General features: G+C 39.3%; 1 protein-coding gene and 1 pseudogene across 1 annotated transcript in view; both read left to right on the forward strand.

Moving 5' to 3' along the window:
- The window catches only part of LOC101538484 (histone-arginine methyltransferase CARM1-like), a 306619-nt gene that overhangs the window by 88213 nt on the left and 203023 nt on the right, over positions 1 to 15383 (forward strand). The window lies entirely within an intron of this gene.
- On the forward strand, positions 7618 to 7714 carry LOC129401441 (U6 spliceosomal RNA; annotated as a pseudogene).

Consider the following 15383-nt stretch of genomic DNA (forward strand, 5'->3'; position numbering starts at 1 on the left):
CTGATTCTCTGATATCTGATTATGGTTAAGGTGGAGTTGGCAGATTTATTGTAGGGTCATTTGGGGGTAGAGGATTGTTGTGGAGATCACTACTAAAAGAACAATCTAGAAGTCATTTGAAAAGACCTTCAAAGTATTTTCTAAGCCCTTGTCATTCTGTTTAGTCTAGCGAGAATGATTTCTCTTCTTTTGACTAATCCTGCTTAAAATAGTGAAAATGGTGTGTAAAGCTCCTGCCAGCTTTCTCCTCCTGTCTTTCCTCATCACACTTTCTGTATTCTAGTTATATCACACTTGTTTTCTCCATTATACCCCCTTTTTAAAGTGTTTTGTGCCTGGATTATTTCACTTCTATGCCTATTCATTTTATTTTAATAATGTAAAGCGATAGTGCAGTGGTAGGGCGTTTGCCTTTCATGTGGCCAACCCGTGTTGGATTCCTCTGTCTCTCTCGGAGAGCCCGGCAAGCTACCGTGAGTATCACGCCCGCATGACAAAGCCTGGCAAGCTACCCTTGGCATATTGGATATGCCAAACACAGTAACAATAAGTCTCACAATGAGAGACGTTACTGGTGCCTGCTCAAACAAATCGATGAGTAACGGAATGACAGTGACAATGACAGTGATTTGTTCAGATATTGATAAAGCTGATTGAATTGGGCATGAAATCCACATTACTTTTTAAAAATTCTATTCTGAATGTTAACTTTATTATTTTATTATTATTTCCCCCTCCCTTTTTTGATTCACTGTGAGATATAGCTTTCATGTTTGAGCTTCGGTCATATAATCATCAAATACCCATCCCTTCACCAGTGCACACTTTCCAGATGATTTTGTTTTGTATTGCAGGTTATGTATAGAATATAATGTCCAGGAAATTCTGTGTCATTCTCTTCCGGAAGCTTTAGTTTATAGTCTGGGTCTTGGCCATTGATGAGATTACATGGCACCAGGGGCAGTTTGCGGGTATGACTGCCAAGCTACTGGGAAACTGGGGACCTGTGGGGAGGAGGTCGAGTCCTGATCCAAGCGAGCCTGGAGCTCTTGGTCATGGGTTTCCTCCTACCTCTGTGCTACAGGCCCTAGCTGCATATTTTGATCTCTTTCGAGATTTATGGGTCTCTGAACTAAGACCAATAAATGAGCTTATATAGCTGAGCCAGAGGTGGTTTGTGGGTGTGTCTCCTACATACCTAACTTTTGACAGTTTAATTCTTAGTAAACCTGGCCCCAAGTTGTTGGGGTCTGGCCAAAGGCACAGCAGCAGTTTTGGGGTATCTGGAAGTCTGAAGGCATCATCAAGCTGCTGATGCACTTGCCCCACAAGTACAGGTTTACCTGCTGGCGACACCATACCCAAGTCTATTCATTTTTAACATGTGAATATAGACTATCTTCTGGAAGTTTCTTAGAATAGTCCTCCTCCCTGTTAAATCTGGCAGCTGTTCTTCCTCTGTGTTCTGCACCAAGTTATAACAAAATGCTTTACTTAGAAGTTGTACACTTCCAGCAGAGAACCACGTTTTAATTTTTCTTATCCTCTTCCTTAGACCTTGGAACATTATAGTTTCCCTAAGTGCTTGCTTTTCAGGTTTGAACTTAAGTATAGTCCCACTATTATTTTTTTGGTAACTTGGGATTATGCTTAAATAGGACTTAATGTAAACATAAGGAAATAAAGATCAGTTTGAGAAATTTGTGTGACTTGGATAGCAGATACATTGTAAGTTAATATTTTTTCCTTTTTATTATCAGCTAACACTTTAAAACAATATGCAATTTATATTGAACATTTTTTAAATATAATGTGTCATATAGTTTATGCAAAGTATTTGAAATTTTACAGACTCTGTCTGAAGATTAGTCCTCACAGAGTGATGAAAAACCTAGATAATAAATATGACAGATGAGAGAACAAGGGAGAGAGATTTTGACCTGTAGTGTTTCAGAGCATGGTCTAGTATATGGCACCTAAACACTCAATTACACATCTGGTTAAGATATAAAATTTTGGATTTACTAGGAAACGTTAAACACAAATAGCAAGTTAAGATGGGAAGGCAGGTGATAGTCAGGATATGAATGCACATTCAGACTCAAAATACAATTTGGAGTTTTTTTCACTAATATGAGTTAAGAAAAAATGCTTATATATACACCATATCATTTTTTTAGGTAAGCAATTTTTATTTTTATTTTTTAAAAATTTATTTATTAGTGAGTCACAGTGAGGGTACAGTTACAGATTTATACATTTTCGTGCTCATGTTTCCCTCATACAAAGTTCGAGAACCCATCCCTTCCCCAGTGCCCATTCTCCACCACCAATAAACCCAGCATCCCTCCCACCCCCCCAATCCCATCTTCCCCCACCCCACCCCACCCCCGCCACTGTGGCAGGCTATTCCCTTTTGTTCTATCTCTCTAATTAAGTGTTGTGGTTTGCAATAAAGGTGTTGAGTGGCCATTGTGTTCAGTCTCTAGTCTACATTCAGCACGCTTCACCCTTCTCCCACGTGGCCTCCAACCACATTTTACTTGGTGTTCCCTTCTCTATATGAGCTGCCTTTTTCCCAGAATGTGAGGGCAGCTTCCAAGCCATGGAGTCAACCACCTGGTACTTATTTCTACTATTCTTGGGTGTTAGTCTCCTACTCTGTTATTCTATATTCCACAGATGAGTGCAATCTTTCTATGTTTGTCTCTCTCTTTCTGACTCATTTCACTTAGCATGATACTTTCCATGCCGATCCACTTATATGCAAAGTTCATGACCTCATTTTTTCTAGTATTCCATTGTATAGTTGTACCAAAGTTTCTTCAACCAGTCATCTGTTCTAGGGCACTTGGGTTTTTTCCAGATTCTGGCTATTGTAAATAACGCTGCGATGAACATATGAGTGCTGATGTCATTTCGACTATACTTTTTTGCTTCTCTGGGATATATTCCCAGCAGTACACCATATCATTAATGAAATCACACTTATTTTTTTAAAGTTTTGTAATTTTCAGGTAAATGTGAAAAATGAGAATTCCAGGCTTGATGTGGTCATTCTTTATGGTGTACTTAGCAAACTCAATGTGAATGCATTCTTTTTTAAAATATTATTTATTCTACTAATTGGAGCACCATGAGATACAGTTACAAGCTTTCATGTTTGAGTTTCAGTCATGCAATGATCAAAGACCCATCCTTCCACCAGTGCACATTCTCTACTACCAGTGTCCACAGTATACACCCTCCCCTTTCCAACAACCCTTCCCCAGCCTTCATGACAGACAATTTCCCTCATACACTCTCTTTACTTTTGGGCATTATGGTTTGCAATACAGATACTGTGAGGCTATTATTACCTTTGGTCCTTTATCTACTTTCAGCACATGTCTCCCATCCTGAACGATTCCTTCAATGATCATTGACTTAGTGATCTCTTCTCTATTCCAGGTCATGAGGCAGTCTTCCAACTATGGAGCAATATTCCTGGCCCTTGTGTTTACTGTCCTTGGGCGTCAGTCTCATGTTATGTTATTTTATATTCCACAAATGAGTGCAGTCCTTCTTTGTCTGTCCCTCTCTTTCTGACTCATTTCACTTAGCATGATACTCTCAGTGACCATCCACTTATAAGCATATTTCATGACTTCACCTCTCCTAATAGCAGTATAGTATTCCATTGTGTAGATGTACCAAAGTTTTTTTTTTTTTAAGAAATATTGTATTGAACCACCATGAAAAAAAGAAAAAAAATACAAAGCTTTCAGGTTTAAGTCACAGTCAAATATTGATTAAACCACCATCCCTTCACCGGTGCACCCGTTCCACCACCAAGAACCCCAATACACCCCCCTCCCACCCCACCCCCCCATCTAAGTAGCTAATGATATTCCCATTATTCTCTATATACCTTGAGTACATTCCATATTTCCATCAGAACTCACTATTATTGATTGGAAATTTCCCCCAACAATCAGGCCTGCTGAATAGGCATCATCTAATAATTTCTCTTCATTGCTAAGAGTGAAGACTTTGAGTCCGCGCGGCCGCTATCACGTTTCTAATATTTTGGGTTTCTAATATTTTAGCTCAGTTCACAGTCAAAATGCATGGCTGCAAGAATCTTCTCTGGTAACAAAATGGGTTAGGAGACCTCAGGATCACAGTCTATAGGCGCGGAGGGTCTGTTTCTCCTGTACCAAAGTTTTTTTAACCAATTGACTGTTCTTGGGCACTCAGGTTGTTTCCAGATTCTGGCTATTGTGAACAGTGCTGCAATGAACATATAGGTACAGATGTCATTTCTACTGTGCTTTTTTTTGCACCGTCGGGATATATTCCCAGAAGTGGTATTGCTTACCTATATGTTCATTGCAGCACTGTTCACAATAGCCAGAATCTGGAAACAACCCAAGTGCCTGAGAACAGATGACTGGCTAAAGAAACTTTGGTACATCTACACAATGGAATACTATGCAGTTGTTAGAAAAGATGAAGTCATGAAATTTACATATAGGTGGATCAACATGGAAAGTATCATGTTATGTGAAATGAGTCAGAAAGAGAGGGACAGACACAGAAAATTGCACTCATTTGTGGAATATAAAGTAACAGAATGGGAGACTAACACCCAAGAATAGTAGAGATAAGTACCAAGAGGAGTACTCCACAGCTTGGAAGCTGACCTCACATGTTAGGTGAAGAAGCAGCTCTGATAGAGAAGGGATCACCAAGCGAAGGGTGCTAGTGGGCCCACTAGGGATGGAAGAGCACAATCACGAAATCCCGTTGATCGTTGAATTTCTCAAGAGGTCTCAGTAACTTCTCCATTCATCCTATCCCTACGATTTTAGAAGCCTGTCTCTACTTAGCCTTCCCAACGATGTCACATTGGAGGCTCTTTCAAGGTCAGGGGAATGAGATCCAGCTTGTTACTGGATTTGGCATATGAATACACCATGGGAAGCTTGCAAGGCTCTCCCATATAGGGAGGAAACTCTCAGTAGTTTGGTAGTTTCTCCCAAAGGGAGAAGTAGGTTATAAGATATCGCTTCTGGGAGCTTGCTTTTAAGTCTCTGGATGTTGGCCGTTGATGGGATTACACACACCTGGGTTCCTCTGCCAGCTGGGAGCTCTGTTTGGGATGGGGAGGGAAGCTGGAACCCATCCCCTCTGAGGGGCCCCAGGGAAGACAGCCAAATGTGCGGGCAAGAGACTCTCTGCCCAGAGGGATGGGAGATACGGGCTGAAAATAGACTATAGACCAAACATGATGCCTACTTAATACTTCTGTAACAAATCACAACACCTAAAAAGAGAGAGTGAGCAAATGGGAATGTCCTGCCACAGTGACGGGGTGGGGTGAAGCGGACAGGGTAGGGGTGGTGGGAGGGATGCTGGGACCATTGGTTGTGGAAAATGGGCACTGGTGGAGAGATGGGTACTCGATCATTGTATGACTGAAACATAAGCATGAAAACCTGTAAGTCTGTAACTTTGTCTCATGTTGATTCACTAATAAAATTTTTAAAAAAATTAAAAGCTAAAAAAAACTGGTATTGCTTGGTCATATGTAAGCTCAATTTCTAGTTTTTGAAGGACTGTCCATATTGTTTTCCAGAAAGGCTGGACCAGTCGGCATTCCCACCAACAGTGAAGGAGCGTCCCTTTTCCCCCACATCCAAACCAACACGGGTTGCTTTTGTTCTTTTGAATGTGTGTTAGTCTCTTTGCTGTGAGATGATATCTCATTGTTGTTTTGATTTGCATCTTCCTGATGATTAATGATATGGAGCATTTTTTTCATGTGCCTTTTGGCCACTTGTATTTCTTTTTTGAGGAAGCTTCTGCCCAGTTTTTGATGGGGTTGGAGTTTTTTTTCTTGTATAATTCTACTAGTGTCTTGTATATCCTGGATATTAATCCCTTATCAGGTGGATGCTGGGTAGATATTTTTTCCTATTCTGTGGGCTCTCTTTGTATTTTGGTCACTGTTTCTTTAGAGGTGAAGATGCTTCTTAGTTTGATGTAGTCCCATTTGTTTATGTTTGTTTCCACTTGCTTGGTCAGTGGTGTTTCATCCTTAAAGATGATTTTAGCTTGTGAATGCATTTTGCATTCTAAAGATTTAATGATTCCCTAGAATCCAGAATCATTGTCATATATATACATATATATTTGATGTTACATATATTTATATGACAATGATTCTGGACTTTAGAATTAACATGAGTCATATTATATGGCAATTATTCTGGACTCTAGGGAATATATATATACACACATATATATATACATATATATGAGTCATTATCTCTGCCTTCCAGTTCAATTCTAATAATTATTAGCATTTGAAGGCATATGAGATGCATTCTATGTTTCTTTCATTAAAATGACTCATATTATTTTTATTAAAAAGTGATGCATATTAATTACTGGAAAATTTAAAAATGAATGCAAGCCAAGGAAATATTCATATTTCCACTTACCAAAAAAAATACTTTTCAAGTACCTAAACCTCAACACACTTTTTTAAGTGTATAATTTTTTTCCTGATAATGTTAGGTTTGTGCAAATAATTTGTTCTCAGATAACATGAAGTATAACTATCAGTGCTAAGATTATTTTTGTCAGTGTCATAGTGTTTCGTTATGTGGATATGCCATAATCTATTTAATTAATCCCCTATTGCTTGACATTTAAATTGTTCCAATTTTTGAAAGGTATAGGCAGTACTTTTGATGAATAGAAATATAATTAAATCTTTCCACAGAATTTTTATTCTAAGGATAAACTCACCAAACTGAAATTACTGGGTCAAAGGCCATGATTATTTAAACAGATTTTATGTAAATTACTGAATTGCCCTTCAGAAATATTCTATCATTTGCAATTTCATTGTATGAGAGTGTTATTTTTTTGTATCTTAATCTACATTCACTAAAAACATTGCAAACTACCATCATAAATTTGCTAGATGAAAGCGTTATTTATCTCTTTGTGGCTTTAAAATGATCTTACCCTTTTGTTACATATTGTAGCATAATTCCAGTTTGGAATTTGTTTTAAGTTTGTGTGCTTTTAAAGATTAGTTTGTCAAATGTATTTCTCCTTTACAGTTTTTGTCATTAGTATTATGCCTGGAAAAGTGCACAGATATTTCATGACCTGATTTTATATAGTAATGCATCCATGTTGCCTTCTTTTACTTTTCTGCTTTCATTTTGATTTGAACATAGGACTTTAATCTACTACTAATAAATATTTTTAGTCCTCAAATACTTATCCAATTATCTCCACATATTTATGAAATAAAATATTCTATCCTCTGTCCTCACTTCCTCTTTAATTTGTTTTCTTTCTTTTTTTTTTTTTGGTGGGGGCACACCTGACAGTGCTCAGGGTTACTCCTGTCTCTCTGCTCAAGTATCACTATGGTAGTGCTTGGGGGGACCATATGTGGTGCAGGGAATCAAACAACCTGAGTCAGCTGCAAGCAAGACAAGCACTGTACCTGCCATACCACCACTCCAGCCCAATCATTTGTTTTCTAAAGTAAAAGGTAAGTTAGATCACTTGGAACTTGCATTATTTATAAAAAAAGACGGATCACATTCAGTTCAATAGCACATATACTAAACTTGGAACAATAAAGAGAAGATAAGCCTGACCCCTGCACAGAAATCATCAAATCTGTAAAGTAGTCCATATTTTTAAGAGTGTGGCAGGTGAAATTAAGAAAACTCATTGGAAGACCTTGGTGTCTGAGTTAGAGAAACTGAGGAAAAAAATCAATGAACTCCAAGATTAGTTGCAGTAAACCTTTAGAAAACAATAGATGTGAAAAACTCTGTGGGATGAGTTCAAAAGGAACAATATAAAAATTATTAAAATTCCTGAGGAATAGGAAGGCAAATTAAATAAAGAACCACTTGTCAAAGAAATCATAAAGGAAACTTTCTCATAGTTGATTAATGCATGACTCAGATTCAAGATGCCTGAGGGTTCCCACCCAAGATAAATGCAAATAAGAGCACTCCAAGACATATCATAATTAGAATTAAGGGAAAGAAACCCACCAAAGATAGAACAACGAAAGTATCAAGACCAATGAATGAGCATACACATAAAGGAACTCATAGAAGTTTCACAGAAGATTTATGAAGTGTGATTCAATGGGCTAGAAGAAAATAGTAGGTAGAGTTTAAAAAATTTAGTGAAGTGAATACCTCACAATGAATACTTGATCAAATGGATTATCATTCAAGATTGTGGGTTCTATGGTTTAGATATAAATATATCACTCTCTGATATACGTGGAAGCCCTGGCCCTGACCCTGTTACCTCTTCATCCATTACCTATTCTTTCTTTCCCTCTCAATTTCTTTTCTTCAACCTCATTTCTATAATGTAGGACCCAAGGGAATCTACATGTCTTCCCTTTGCAAAGTTGCATTCTCTTCTATTATGTCTGGCCATTTTTTAAAGATACAATAGAAATAACTCACTTTCCAAAACATATATGAACCTAATAATGACCATCAAAATATTTACAGCATGGATGGACATGGAGAATATCATGCTGAGTGAAATGAGTCAGGAGATAGACTGATATAGAATTCTTGCACTTATTTGTGGCATATAACAGAAACCTTGTTTGAGATTAATATCCAAAGACAATAGAAACAAGGGCTAAGAGGAGGATTGGTTCACAGTTGGAAGTCTACTTCAAGTGCTGGAGGAGAAGGTTGTTGGGACAGAGAAGGGACCACTATGACAGTGATAATTGGAAATGATCATTCTGCATAATAATGCATGCTGAAAGTAGGTATCACTTGTATCTCTTGTCATCCTGTTGATCTTCGATTTGCTCGAGCGGGCGCCAGTAATGTCTCCATTTGTCCTGTCACAGGCGAGTGTTGCCCAGTGATATCTGCTTCCTCCAGGAACAGGGAGAGCCTCAAATCGTTCATTCAGGGTTTTGATGAAGAAGTCTGACCATCTCATTGGTGGGTGGCCACGTGGTCTTTTGACATCCTGTGGAATTCAGTCAGTAACAGCTCTAGTGCAGCGGTCCTCTCTGAATTGTATTACGTGTCTGGCCCATTTGATTTTCAATGCCTTGGCAAATGAGACAGTGTCCTTGATTCTTGATCATTGACGGAGGTCGGAACTCCAGATTCCTTCTCTCACTTGAGTGAAACGTAATATTCCTAGTATGACTCTTTCGATTCCTCTTTGGGATACCTGAATAGCGTTCTCATACTGTTTGCATAGGGCCCAGGTCTCTGAGGTATATGTTAGTGCAGGAAAAACTGTGGAGTCAAAAAGCTGTGCCCGGAGTTGGAGGTTCTTTGTCCTCTTAACCACTTCTTCGACGCTCTTGAAGGCGTTCCACTCTGCTCTCTTTCTCCTGTGCAGTTCTGGCGCCAAGTCATTCCTCATCTTGAGTTCTCGACCCAGGTACACATAGCTGCTGCATTAGAGATGTTTGTTCCATTAAAAGCAAATGGAACATCAGGGACTAGTTCGTTTTTCATAAACATTGTTTTGTTGAGATTCAGCTGCAGTCCGACCTTTCCACACTCTCGATCGAAGTCGGCTAGCATTTATGCCGCTTGGCTAATGTTTGGCGTTATGACAACAATATCATCAGCGAAGTGGAGTTGGTGTAGTTGTCAACCGTCTATTTTCACTCCCATTCCTTCCCATTCCAGTCATTGCATGATGTTCTTGAGGGTGGCACTGAAGAGTTTCAGTGAAATGGTATCACCTTGCCAAACCCCTTTTACGTCAGTGATCACTTCCTTGTAGAATGGTGAGATCCTGGTGGTGCAACCATAATACATCTTGTGGGGGATCTTGATGTAATGAGTTTGAATGCCCTGTTTGGCTAGGGCTTTGATGATTGCTTCAGTCTCAACAGAATCGAAGGCCTTCTTTAAATCGATAAACCTTAGACAGAATGGCATCTTGAACTCTCGTGAAACTTCAATAAATTTCGTCACTGTGTTGATATGATTGATCGTGCTGAATCCTTTTTGGAACCCGGCTTGCTCACATGGTTGTCCTTCATCTAGTGTTCTGCATATTCTATTCAGGATGACTCGAGTGAACAACTTGTAGACGACAGATAACAGGGAGATTGTGTGATAGTTGCCGATGTTGTGGATGTCTCCCTTCTTGTACAACAAAACAGTCCTGCTGGTTTTCCATTGGGATGGAACCTTGCATTCAGACAGGTAGCATGTGAAGAGCAGAGCCAGTGTATTGGCAAGTACTGGCGGCAGATTCTTTAGGTGTTCGGAGAACTTTGCGAACGTGGACTCCAGGCTCAACGAGACCCAAAAACAACATCCTCTGTCTGCCTCCTCCAATCTCTGTTGTTCCAGAGATCAAACCCAGATGCCCCACCCTACCAGAGCCAGATAAATACCTTATCGGCAGACCTCCACTACCTCCACTACCCAGCCACTGCCACGCTCCAGGCCGCTTTTTGCGGCCGCGCAACACAGTATAGGACACATAATTTTTGCACCATATTTGATGGGCTTCAAATATGGTATGGACCATGGGAACACCTATAAGGGTGATTGGAGACTGCCCTAAAAGCCTCCGTCCCTCTCGGAGAGCCTGGCAAGATACTGAGAGTACCCCGACCAACGGTAGAGCCTGGCAAGCTACCCATGGTGTATTCGATATGCCAAAAACAGTAACAACAATGGGCCTCATTTGCCTGACACCGAAAGAGCCCCCAATACAGCAGCATTAAGAAAGATGAGCAAGGAGAGGCTGATAAAATCTCAGGGACAAACTTGACTGCCAAAATGAAGAAAGATTAAAATGATTGTCTGTACTTTTAACGGATGTACACTGGCATCAGAAGCATCCATCGAGGACCTGATGGTGCAAGTGCAGAAGATCAAGTACAATATCATTGGTCTGACCGAAAAAAGAAGGCATCAATCACATCATGCCATTTTCAACACTGGAGAAGAACTGTTCCTCAGAACACGTGACAACAGAGGCGTCGGTGGTGTCGATGTCCTTGTCAACACAAACTTGGCCATGAGCATTCATTCATTCGAATGCCTAACAACTTGAATCAGATGATTACACTTGAATAGATGTGGCTCACTGCTGGCAGTTTCTATCTTCATTGTCTATGCACCAACATCCAACTACAATGAAGAAGAAATTGAGAAGTTCTAACTGGAGCTGGAGAAGTTCTATAAAGAAGACCACACTTTCTACAAGATCATTGTTGGTGATTTTAATGCCGAGATAGGACCGAGAAGGTCGCCCGAAGAACTCCACATTGGGTCCCATGACCGAGAATGGAACGAACAAGGTGAGAGACTGTCTGAGTTCATCATGTTGACCAAGACCATCCATGGTAATTCACAGTTCCAGAAGGCCGGATCTAAACGTTGGATATGGGTGTCTCCCAGTGGACAGTTCCACAATGAAATTAACCACATCCTATTCAATCGAATGTTTTGCCTGATGATGTCATTGTTGTCCCAAACGGGATCGGACCTCCATCTCTTTCGTGCAGAATTCTACTTTACATAGCAGGGAGAAAGGACTGCAAAGTTTAAGTTTAAGAAGAGAACTCCCAGAATGACCACCAACTGGAAGCTCTTTGGCACCACTGCGGCAATGTGGGAAGAAGCCGTTGTTGACAACATCAACTCGGAATACGGTCGACTGGTTCAGCACCTCCATGGTTGGAAAAATGCCAAGAATAGGAAAGCCATAAACAGACGCCTGTCTTTGGAAACTCTCGAGCTCATTCGCCAACGTGGTTTGGCATGAGCCTCAGGTAACCACAAGCTAATGTCTGAACTTGCAAAGCTGTTCAGAGATGCAATAAAGGAAGACCTCAAAGAGAGAAGAGCAGCAGTGTTGGCTGATACAGCAGAAGCCGGGAAAAGTATTCACAACACTCGCCTGTCCTTCACCAACTACAAGACCAAGATGACTGCCCTCCGATGTCCTGATGGATCTATCACATTTTCCAGAAGGGCAATGGAGAGGATTATTCACAACTTCTACTCAGATCTCTTTGATAGCCAAATCCACCTGCCCACATACCAAATTCCGCAGGATGGATATGTCTTTCCCAAAGTCCTGTCCTCCCTTTTGAAATCCGATATGCCATTTCATCGTTAAAGACATGTACAACACCTGGTCCAGACAAGGTCAGACCCGAAAGTAGGTAAAGGAACATAATCTCTAAGTATCTGTACTACAAACCATAATGTTCAAAAGGGGTAGTGGGGAGAGAGAGAGACATAGAGAGAGAGAGAGACAGACAGACAGACAGACAGACAGACAGACAGAGATGAGGGAGAGAGTGGGGAGAAGGGGAAGGGAGATAGAAGAAAAGTGTCTTCCATAGAGACAGGCTTGAGAGTAGGGAGGTGGTAAGAGGAAAACTGGGTACATTGCTGGTAGGAAATGTACAGTGGTGGAGGGATGGGTATTGGAACATTGTATGACTGAAACCCGATTATATACAGCTTTGTAACTGTATGTCACAGCGATTAAATTAAAAAAAAATTAAATGGGGTTGGAGTAATAGTGCAGCGCTAGGGCACGTGGATGCTTATGACCAGGGCTTGATCCCTGGCATCCCATTCTAAAGCACTCAATAAAATGGAGATAGAAGGGAAATCTCAATTAGTTAAAGCCATCTAACACAATCTCTCTCACATAATACTCAGTAGAGAAAAATTGAAAGCCCTCTCTCTGAAGTCATTCAAAAGACAAGTTTTCCCACTTTTCCCACTATTATTCAATAGAGCATCAGAAGCCCTGGGCCTAGAAATTTGGCAAGAAAGAGATAGCAAAAGCTTTCAGATTAGAAAAAGAAGTCAAATTGTCACTATTTTCAGATAACATGATACTAAGAAAACCCTAAAGACAAGCAACAACAAAAACAACAACAACAACAACAACAATAAAAATTTCCATAACTAGAAGCAATAAACCTGTACAGTAATGTGGCAGTCTACAAAATCAAGACACAGAAACCCATGGCATTCCTATATGCAACAATAAAAAAGAAGAGAGAGATAAACCCACTTTGACAACTATTTTATGTCTTAAGTCTTTACCTTGATTCTTTTATTATTTGATTTTATTCGGAGGGGCTCCAAGCAGTACTCATGAAGTCACTGGTTCACAAAGTTCCAGTTTAGTCTCGCAGTGCTCCTTGGACTCAGTTGTTTTGAGAGCTATCAGGACCCCTCTTCCCCCCACCCCCCACCACTGGGTGGTGTTGGTGGAATATGAAGTGTTGGAATCAAACACTGTGCCTTGTGCTTATAAGGCATCTATCCCTGACTCTTAAAATGTCTGCTGGTTTTCTTAATTCTTTTAGATTCAGAAGAAATTCCCCACCCCCTTTTCTCCCAAGGGTCATAGTGATAGTACAGTTGGTAGCATATTTTTCTTGCAAACTCAGCACCACATATGGTCCCCTGATCCCCACCGGGAGTGAATCCTGAGTGCAGAGCCATGAGTAAGCCCTGAGCACCACCAGATGTGGCCCAAAATATCAATTCACCTCTTTCCTATATTTAAATATTTACTTTTATGCTTTAATCATTAGCTAGAACTATCATAAGAATGCCAACTAGAGCACTGGAACTATAGTATAGTGGCAGGGTGTATAGTACAGCAAGGCAGGGTGTTTGCCTTGTATACGGCTGACCCAGGTTCGATCCCCAGCATCCCATATGGTTCCCTGAGCACTGCTAGGAGTAATTCCTGAGTGCAGAGCAAGGAGTAAACCCTGTGCATTGCTGGGTGTGACCCAAAAAAGAAAAAAAAAGAATGCCAACTAATTTTAATCTGTGCAGATGCTTTGATCTTATTTGTGACTTTAACATACTTTCAGATTTAAGCTGAATATTAATGCTTGATATCAATATAGATACTTATTTTTAGAATGATTTTCACCCAGCCAAAGAAATTTTTTGAAAGCTTTTGTCTTTCCCTCTTTTTTTATGTTCTATGTTAATGAAATGTATCATATATTTTCCTTTAATAAGATAATGTTACTAATAACTAGAGGAGCTATATGTAGATTGAAATCAGGAGCCAGAATTCCTGGGTTCAGATCTTGTCTCTACCATTTGAAAGTTGTGTAACTGTTTACTCTTATTGCTATGTTTTACTTTACAGGCAAAACTTAGAATAATACTACTTCAGGGTTGTTGCAGAGATTAGATGTCAATGCATATCAGGGTCTTAGGATAGTGTCACGAAAATAGTAAAGTAAGCAGCATTGTTTTTATTGAATATAGATGAATTCTATATTATCAGGTCATGCCATTTTAATTTACTATATTGTTGTGAATAAAATTAATGATTATAGAAAAGCTAAAATAATGTTCCTAAAGAAATAAAACTAGTAAGTGTCTAAGCAAAGTCATTTTTCATTTGTGACTCTATGGTACTAGTGGAATTTACTATTTATTTGGGCTGTTTATCAGTTTTATTACTGTGTCATATTGACTTTATAAAAGGTATAGGAAATGTTTTATCTTTTCTTTCTTTCTGGAGCAGTTTAAGTAGGATAGAAATGACCTATTCCTCAAATATCTGGTAAAATGATGCTTATAAGATCATCTGGCCTCCACAGTTCTTCTGGAGGAAATTTTCCAGATTATTTCAAAAACTTTCTTAGAGTATAATTGGTGAGTCTTGATCTGCACTTGGAAAATCAATGTTTAGTTACCATGTATTGCATTGAAAGCATTGAGTTGAGAGTCATTAAAGGAAAAAATGAATAAAACATCTGAAGGGCTTATTAAGAATGGCACAGGGTTATTTGTTTTGTAAGTAGCAGAAAAACAGTGCATGACAGTAAATAATGGTAATAAATAAGGCTACATTTGATTAATTCCTGACAAGTTTGGTTTTTATGAACTAGAGTGATACTAGATTATCCTTAAGAATAACTAAAATTAGGTGGTAATATGTGAAGGATATTTATATCTGATTATTTTGAAAACAGGATTTTTACTATACTAAGTTCCTATACTAAGAAAAATTTAAAAAAATTTATTTTCTGTTTCCCTCCTCTTCTTTGTTGATCATGGGAGATATATAACAGATTATGTAATGAAAACAGATTTTTTTTAAGGATGTCATGCTAAAGTGAATTTAAGCATCATCATCATCATCATCATCATCCCATTGATTGTCGATTTTTCTCGAGCAATCTCAGTAGCGTCTCCATTCGTCCTAGCCCTGAGATTTTAGAAGCCTCTCTCTACTCGTCCTTCCTAATAGTACCGCATTGGAGGCTCTTTCAGGGTCAGGGGAATGAGACCCATATTGTTACTGGTTTTGGCATATGAATACACTAT

This window comes from Sorex araneus, chromosome 1 (genome assembly GCF_027595985.1).
Source record: "Sorex araneus isolate mSorAra2 chromosome 1, mSorAra2.pri, whole genome shotgun sequence".
NCBI lineage: Eukaryota > Metazoa > Chordata > Mammalia > Eulipotyphla > Soricidae > Sorex > Sorex araneus.